The sequence below is a fragment of the Dermacentor albipictus genome, chromosome 2 (assembly GCF_038994185.2).
Source record: "Dermacentor albipictus isolate Rhodes 1998 colony chromosome 2, USDA_Dalb.pri_finalv2, whole genome shotgun sequence".
In the NCBI taxonomy this organism is placed as follows: domain Eukaryota; kingdom Metazoa; phylum Arthropoda; class Arachnida; order Ixodida; family Ixodidae; genus Dermacentor; species Dermacentor albipictus.
Genome location: NC_091822.1, coordinates 42,349,143 through 42,359,036, shown reverse-complemented (window position 1 = coordinate 42,359,036; position 9,894 = coordinate 42,349,143).

The window sequence follows — 9,894 nt, the reverse complement described above, 5'->3', positions numbered from 1 at the left end:
ATTGCCGATTCGAAGCATAGTTTAAGTGTAAAAAATCTGAAGATTTTGCTAATGACGGAACTTTTTTGTCCTCTCTCAAAGAAAATTGCCTATATCAGGCTGCAGTAATGTACGCAGTTGCCGGCAGCACAGGTAGCACCGGACCTGTTAAAGAAGCTCGTGCTAAGGAATAGGCTGTTTCATTAATATGAACGTCTCGGTGGCCACAGACCCATACTAAATGCACTAAACATAACCGAGGCGGAGCTAATGAATAAAACGTGTTCAATTCTGTCGACTTTGTAAAGGCAGTAAGTGCGCTGCACACCGATAGGGAAACTGTGACGATAATAACCGGTGTATGAAGGGGTAATCTCCGCAAGGCAAGAACTATTGCCAGAAGTTCGGCATGGAAAATAGATGTGCAATCTGGTAGGCGAAGTGAAAAAGACCAATCGAGGGATGGTGAGTAGATACCCACGCCTGCCTTCTCTTCACACGGAGAAGCATTAGTCGCTATTACATTTATTTTGAAAGGGGCGAAATAATCTTGTAATCAGTCATTCAAATATATAGTGAGCAGAAATTTCGCACTCAGTGGGAAAATGTCTGCAAATTCAATTTTGAGCGACCCCGCAGACCTATGAAGCGGAATTATTTCTCAAAGGCGAACATTTAAAGGTGCTAATTGTGCTTGCACAAATACAACTTGTGGGGTATGCAACCGTGACCAAGTGTTCTCAAAAGATGGATTTCGTTCACTAATAAATGCATATCGTCCACGTCGTAACGAAGATTCATGAGCTCCTAAGTATGTTTGAACCGTAAGCATGCGGAATCATGAGTGAATAGTAGGTAGGCGCTCTTCCTGGCATAACACATTATTAGCAACGAATTTAGGAAGACCTAAACATAGTCGAAGAGCTTCTCTTTCTAACAGAACAAGGGGTGTTAATTTATATTTTGCACTTCCCGAGAACAAAACACAACCAAATTCTAGAATCGGTTGTACATACATACCATAAATCATAATTAATGTGTCACTTCGCATACCAGAACGTCGGTTACTGATTCTACGTAGTAAACGTACGGCTCGTGTCACCTTCGTTCCAATATTTTCTATGTGAGAACGACAGTAAAGTTTTCCGTCATATATGATACCCAAATATTTAAGCGACTCTACCTGGGGAATGGTTCTCTGTTCAAATACTAATGATAACTGTAACGGCCCGGAAAGCAGAAAAACAAGGACGGCACTTTTGTTTACGTTTAGCGACAGGTGCAGGTTGTGAAGCCACGTCTGTAGAATACAGAGGTAAGTTTGCAAAGACAGGTGAATGGAATTGATGTCTCTAGCTGACGCGAAAAATGCAGTCATCTGCATAGACACACAGATTCACATGCTGGTGCAACGGTACTAAACTCGTCAACAGGTTAAATAGTATAGGAGACCGAACAGCCCCCTGGGGCACCCCTCTTGTCTGATCGAACATTCTTGAAGAAAAGCCGTTTTGAAAACAATAAAAATTTCTGTTTCTTAGAAATTCTAAAATCCATGCCGTTATATATCTTGGAAAATTGTAGGACTGTTATGTGTCCAGCAGTAGAGAGTGCTGAACGCTGTCATAAGCTTTTGCTATGTCAAGTGTCACTAAAGCGCTAACTTCTTTTCTATGCTGAGCAAGTTGCATGCGGCTTTCCAAATCTATATGTGCAAACCAAGTCGAGAGACCGGGCCGGAAAAATATTTGACTTGGGCTCAGTAACGAATTTTCAGATATATGATCCGTCATACGATCATATAAAACTCTCTCAATTAGTTTTACCATATTTGACGTAATAGAGATAGGCCTAATGTTGTCAAGGTTGTAGCCAGCTCATTGTTTTTTAAGCAGCGGAATAACTTTGGCTGTCCTCCATTCTGGTGGAATCCAAGCATTTTTTAGAGAATAATTAAGTGCGTTAAGAATGGCATCAGAAGACATTTCAAACAACATTTTTGGCGTGGCATTGGAAATGCCGTCAGGACCTGGAGTTGAGGCAGGCAGAGATCTATGGACATTAGAGAGCTCTGACACAGTGACTTCCACAAAGTAATCGGTGATGGGAGGCCTTAGTGGCCCATTCTTCAAACGTGATGTTAAGCGTTGCGCTAAGCCCTTTCCTATGAATTCTAAAGAAGCAGATAACTCGCGTGGTGAAAGTATTGTCGATTCAATATTCGCTGGTGTTGGTTTGAATTTTCTATATCGAAGGAATCTGAACAGAGCTTTTTTGTTGCTGGGCTTAGAGAGGAATTCATGATGTTTTTCGTCATACTCGTGTTTTGCATTCGATACTCTTCTCTTGAACGCAGCAGCTGCGAATTTAGAATCACTCCAGTTACTCGGGCACTGATTGTGATGTAATTTCTTTCACGCGGCTTTTCGTCTTCTATATTCCCGCGTGCAATCCGAATTCCACCAAGGAGAGGTACTACTTTTGCTTATTTTAACAATAAATTGGCGCTTTTTAAAGGAACTTTTTACTACAGCGCCGCAAAGCCTCATGGCTTTGATGTCATTGGGTAGTGTTTTCTGGGAGTTGAGGACTATTTTCAATATACTCTGAAATTTCTGGTAACTGACAAAAGTACGCGTCGGACACTCCAAGGAAATAACAGGGCAGACAATGCCAAACCTAATAGGTAGATGGTCACTATTTGAGGCTGAGTCGACAGTAGACCAGGAAGTTACGGAAATTCCTGATCTGGCAAATGTTAGATCCAATGCCGATTTAGAATGACCCTGTATAAAGGTAGCTGAATTCGTGTTTAAGCGACAAAAACTTTGATCAATTGCCCAGTCGGATATTCGCTTTCCACACGAGTCCGTTTTGAAACCCCAAACAAATGATGAGAATTAAAGTCTCCGGCTATCACAATTTCTTCCTAACAAGATTTGACAACGGTATCGAGGAAACGAGTATCATGCACGCTTGTGGGAAAATATGTATTCACTAAGAAAAATGGGGAACAACCAGGAATAGTTACATCTATTGCTAGTATCTCACACTCCGTAGACATATACTGGTAGGAAATTTTTACATTGTTGCATATTTTAGTTGCTATCAAGAAAACAAGTCCACCACCTCTCATTGGATGGTCCAATCGAAATAAACGATAATTTTTATATGAAAATCTTGGCCATTGGAGAGCGAAGTTTCCTGCAAAAGAATAATGTCTCCCTTCTGCCAGTGCGCCTCGCTTTTTCTTCCGCTCTGGCCTATTAGACATTTTCCGATTGGCTGCCTGACGCTCCGTGGTTTCTCCTATTTGGTTGGCATTTTTCTCTTGTTTTCTTGTGCCAAGCGTTCACGGGCCGGACGCTCTTCGGCGTTGTCGTTTTCTCTCCACCACGGAATTCACCTCGGCACGCGCACTCCTTGTCGTCTGCTTCTGTCCTTTCCGACCACAGCACCGTGTCGCGCACTACACACATCACAGCCTATTTGTACGGATTACAGACACGACAACAAAATCACAAGCAAGGATGTCTACCCCTTGCCGCTTATTGATGATACCTTGGACTGCTGGACAGGCCGCCATTGGAATCTGAACCTGGCAACGTTTAACGCTAGAACGTTATCTAGTGAGGCGAGTCTAGCAGTGCTCCCTATAAAATTGAAATTGCTACTTCACAATTCATTGTTCGGTTCCCATCTAAATTATTGTCATTTGGTCTGGGGGGAAACATCCCTCACGAATCTACGAAAATTTCACGTTGAGCAGAAAAGAATGCTGAGAATAATATACAATGTAGCATATGACCACCCATCTAAACCGCTCTTTATTAAAGATAACATAATGTCAATTCATGATCTGTACGCATACCGCGTAATCACTAAATACATTACCGAGGTCAATAATAACGTCTCGTTCATTGCACAACTAGCAACACTGCAGAAAAGAAAAATCACGTACGCAACCAGAAACACCGATATTTGGTACATACATTCATTCAGAACAGGTTACGGACAGCATATGCACAGAAACAATTTTCCACATTTCTTAAACCTGTGCCAACATTACAATTTAAATCACCAACGCACCCGGCCAAAAGATTTACGTCAATTTGTTTCAGTTACACGTCAAATGAGGCACTTTCTGTTTGAAATGTACGACATGGTATTATGCACATCGCTTTGTTTTTTGGAATTGTACATTTTTGTAAAAATTGTCAGTTGTGATATCCCATTTTGTCTGTACTTATATGCTTATACAGTTTGTCTTTTTTTCTTAACATCATGTATTGTATCGGGGAGGCGAGAGCCCGTCAAGCTGGATATCTAGCTTATCTCTCCCCCTCCCACATCCTTGGGATGGGAAATAAAGGCATTAATATTGGAGCAATTAGAGGGAAGTAAATGGGATATAATAGGGCTCAGTGAAGTTAGGAGGACAAATGAAGCATATACAGTGCTAAAAAGTGGGGACGTCCTGTGCTACCGGGGCTTAGCGGAGAGACGAGAACTAGGAGTCGGATTCCTGATTAATAAGAATATAGCTGGCAACATACAGGAATTCTATAGCATTAACGAGAGGGGGGCAGGTCTTGTTGTGAAACTTAATAATAGGTACAAATTGAAGGTCGTACAGGTCTACGCCCTTACATCCAGTCATGATGACCAGGAAGTTGAAAGCTTCTATGAAAATGTGGAATCGGCGATGGGTAAAGTCAAAACAAAATACACTTTACTCATGGGCGACTTCAATGCCAAAGTAGGCAAGAAGCAGGCTGGAGACAAGTCAGTGAGGGAATATGGCATAGGCTCCAGGAATTAGCAGGGGAAAGTTATTAGTAAAGTTTGCAGAACAGAATAATATGCGGATAATGAATACCGCTTCTTGCGCAAGCGGGATAGCCGGAAATGGACGTGGTGGAGCCCGAATGGCGAGGCTAGAAATCATCGTGCTTCATAGTATCATTTCTATAGTTCGATTGCCAAGACGCATCCGCGATCTCGGAACGCACACAAAAAAGAAATAGACTTTATACTCTGCGCTGACCCTGGCATCAAACAAGATGTGGATGTGCTCGGGAACGTGCACTGCAGGGACCATAGGATGGTAAGAACTCAAATTAGCCCAGACATGAGGAAGAAACGGAAGGAACCGGTACATAAGAAGCCGATCAAGGAGTTAGCGGTAAGAGAAAAATTAGAGGAATTCCAGATCAAACTACAGAACAGGTATTCGGCCTTAATTCAGGAAGAGGACCTTAGTGTTGAAGATATGAAAGACAATCTTACGGGGATCATAAAGGAGTGTGCTATAGAAGTCGGTGGTAACTCCGTTAGACAGGATGCCAGCAAGCTATCGCAGGAGACGAAAGATCTGATCAAGAAACGCCAATATATGAAAGTCTCTAACCCTACAGCTAGATTAGAACTGGCAGAACTTTCTAAGTTAATCAACAAGAGTAAGACAGCTGACATAAGCAAGTATAATATTGGTAGAATTGAACATGCTCTCAGGAAAGAAGGAAGCCTAAAAGCAGTGAAGAAACTAGGAATAGGAAAGAATCAGATGTATGCGTTAAGAGACAAAGCCGGCAATATCGTTACTAATATGGATGAGATAATTCAAGTGGCTGAGGAGAGAGAGAGAGTAAAACTTTATTAATGTAAATAAAACAAGGCACGATGGTTGGAGCCCCTATTCCAGGGCCCCACTGGCACGAGCGGCTCGCTGGGCTTGGTGCAGAAGAGCCAACTGGCTCTCCCGACCCTCGTCCGCAAGCCATGCCTCCCACTGCCTATTGCTCATTAGTGGATGTTCGTGTAATATGGGACTGTCTATGTGCGGAGGCCTCCTGGGACACTCCCATGTGATGTGTTTTAGTGTGGGTGTGTCTGTGCACCACGGGCACTCGTCAGTGAACCTCGTGGGGTGTATTCTGTGTAGGTGGTGCAGGTTGGGGTATGTATTCGTCTGAATACGACGCCAGTCCCTCTCCTGTTGGCTGTTTAAATCGGAGTGAGGATGTCCGAAACGTCTCCGCTCCTGCCTTTGCTGTAGGAGGATGTCACGAGAATTCGGTGGAAGGTCATCGCTAGGCCATGCCGTTGCTCGGACATTCAAACCTCGAGCAATACGGCCTGCCCTAGCGTTTCCTGCCAGTCGCTCGTGTGCCGGACACCAGACGATAGTGTGGTGCCCCTCTAGTTGAGTGCCTAAAATTTTGATTACTGATTTGGGTGCCGTTCCTTGCAAATACAGGCGGCAAGCCGCTTGTGAGTCGGATAATATGACAGCCGAATTGGTTTGGCGCTCGGCGTCCTGAATGGCCAAGGCGATGGCTGCAGCCTCTGCCACGCATGCCGAGGCGGTTTTGAAGTATGCCGTTGTTATGTTGTTGTTGCATGTAGAAACTATGGTGAAAGGAGTTCTATAGAGATATTTGCAGTACCAGTGGCACCCACGACGATAATAGGAGAGAATAGTCTATAGGAATTAGAAATCCCACATGTAACGCCAGAAGAAGTAAAGAAAGCTTTGGGGGGTAAGCAAAGACGGAAGGTAGATGGGGAAGATCAGGTAACAGCAGATTTGTTGAAGGATTGTGAGCAGATTGCTCTAAAAAAACTGCCCAGCCTGTATACGCAACGCCTGATGACTTCGAGCGTACCGGAATCTTGGAAGAACGCTAACATAATCCTAATCCGTAAGAAAGGGGACGCCAAAGACTTGAAAAATTATAGACCGATCAGCTTACTGTCTGTTACCGACAAAGTATTTAGTCAGGTAATCGCAAATAGAATAAGGAACACCTTAGACTTCTGTCAACCAAAGGACCAGGCAGGATTCCGTAAAGGCTACTGGACAATTGAGCATATTCACACTATCAATCAGGTGATAGAGAAATGCGCGGAATGTAACCAACCCTCATATAGAGCTTTCATTGATTACGAGAAAGCGTTTGATTCAGTCGAAACCTCAGCAGTCATGGAGGCATTACGGAATCAGGGTGTAAACGAGCCGTATGTAAAAATGCTGAAAGATATCTATAGCGCCTCCACAGCCACCGTAGTCCTCCAAAAAGAAAGCAACAAAATCCCAATAAAGAAAGGCATCAGGCCGGGCCATACGATCTCTCCAGTGCTATTCACAGCGTGTTTACATGAGGTATTCCGAGACCTGGATTGGAAGAGGATTGGGGATAATAGTTAATGGAGAATACCTTAGTGACTTGCGATTCACTGATGATATTGCCTTGCTTATTAACTCAGGGGACAAACTGCAATGCATGCTCACTGACCTGGAGAGCCAAAGCATAAGGTTGTGTCTAAAAATTAACCTGCAGAAAACTCAGACCTGTTTAACAGTTTGTTTAACCTGTTTAACAGTCTCGGAAGAGAACAGCAGTTTACGATAGGCAGTGAGGCACTGGAAGGGGTAAGGGATATCTATATCATCTACTTAGGAGAGCTAGTGACCGCGGATTCGGATGATGACACTGAAATAATAAGTTGAATAACAACGTGCTGGGGAGCGTTTGGCAGGCATTCTCAGGTCATGATCAGCAGTTTGTCATTATCCCTCAATAGAAATGTGTATAACAGCTGTGTGTTACCAGTACTCACGTAGGGGGCAGAAACCTGGAGGCTTACGAAAAGGGTTCTACTTAAATTGAGGACGACGCAACGAGCTATGGAAAGAATGATAGGTGCAACGTTAAGGGATAAGAAAAGAGTAGATTGGGTGAGGGAAAAAACGCGAGTTAATGACATCTTAGTTGAAATCAAGAAAAAGAAATGGGCATGGGCAGGACATGTACTGAGGAGGGAAGATAACCGATGGTCATTAAGGGTTACGGACTGGATTTCAAGGGAAGGGAAGTGTAGCAGGGGGCGGCAGAAAGTTAGGGGGGTGGATTAGATTAAGAAGTTTGCAGGGACAACATGGCCACAATTAGTACGTGACCGAGGTAGTCGGAGAAGTATGGGAGAGGCCTTAGCCCTGCAGTGGGCGTAACCTGGTTGATAATGATGATGATGGACTGCTTGCACGGAGACAAGAACTTTTTATCAATAGACCTCCGTTCAGGCTATTGGCAAATCTCGGTAGAAGACAATGATCGTGAAAAAACTGCCTTCGTAAGACTTCACCGCCTCTACCAATAAAAGGCTATGCCGTTTGGCCATTGTGATACCCCGGTGACCTTCGCAAGTGTAATGGACTACTTACTTCGCATCTACAAATGGCCCGCATGTCTGTGATATCTAGACAATGCCATAGTCTTCGCACTAACTTTCATGGGTCATCTAACATGTTTATCGGCTATTCTTGGTGTTTTTAACGCACCGGCCTGCAATTGAACTCGTTAAAAGGTCATTTAGGACGCTATCAAATTACCGTACTTTGCCATCTCCTCAGTGCCGCTAGCCTTCAACCCGACTCTGACAAGATTGGCGCTGTCCGGAATTTTCCTCTGCGGTCTTCGACCGCAGACGTAAGGAGCTATGTCAGGCTTTGCTCGCATTTCCGTTGTTTTATCAAGAATTTCGCCGAAATCGCTTGCCCACTTACCGACTCACTTAAGAGGGACGTTGTTTTCACATGGGGACTTGCTCAAACCGAAGCCTTCTGCGCCCTCGTACGCTTGCTCATGACTCTTCAATTGCTGGCTCATTATGATTCATTCTGGTGACACCGAACCTCATGGCCATGAAATTGGGGGTACAGTTGTTCAACGGCAACGTAACAAAGAGCGCCTAATTGCATACGCCAGTCGTCTCCTGTCAACTGCGGAGAGGAATGTTTTAGTTACCGAACACGAGTGGCTGGCGTTAGTTCTGGCAGTTGCGAAATTCCGCCGTACTTCTACGGCCGCACATTTTCCGTGGCTACCGATTACCACGCCTTGTGCTGGCTCTCCTCACCTAAAGACCCCACTGTACAATTGTGCAGATGGACGCTACGGTGCCAAGAATATTCATTTGCAGTTTCATACTAGTCAGGCCGCTTCCAGAAGAATGCCGACTGCGTCTCCTGTCATGCCGTCGACCGCCGTGAATGTGATGAGGAGGACACCAATTCTGGCATCCTGGCCACTTCTGTTCTTCACGACATACGCACTGAACAACGGCGTGATGACTACTCACCAGTTTTCATTCATCGCCTCAATTCTCTGGAAATTCGGAGTGCAGGCTGCGCATGCTCGTGCTCCGCGACGACGTTTCCTGCCATCGCAGCGTGCATTCAGAATCACCAAAATTTTTACTCGTTGTACCATACCATCTCCGGGCATCGGTTCTTGAGTATGACGGCCCTACTGTTGGCCACCTCGGTGTTCTGCGTACTTACGACCGCTTACGGCGCCGCTTCTACTGGCCAGCCCTATAGCGACCCGTGACCAGCTACGTTGCAGTCTGCGCATTCTGTCAGCGCCCCAAGAAGCCTCCTGTGTTGCCGTCTGGACGCCTTCACCCCATCGACGAGCCCTCAGAACCATTCTTATGCGTCGGACTCGATCTTCTCCGCCCTTTTCCGATTTCGATATCTGGCAGTAAGTGGGTTGTTGTCGCGACTGATTACGCGACCCGGTAAACGATCACGCGAGATCACGCACAAGCTGTGCGATTGAGGTGGCAGATTTCCTTTTACATGACGTCATCCTCCATGATGGCGCAGCGCGGCAGCTCCTCATTCACTGCGGCCGCACATTCTTGTCGCGATTTGTTGAAGACCTACTTCGCTCCTGTTCTGCCGAGCACAAGCTTTCCACCGTCTACCACCTGCAGACCAACGGACTAACGGAGCGGCTTAATCGCACGTTGACAGACACGCTATGTTCGTTTCTGACGACCACATATATTATGACAGCATGTTACCCTTCGTGGCCTTCGCCTGTAATTCGTCCCGTCACGAGACCG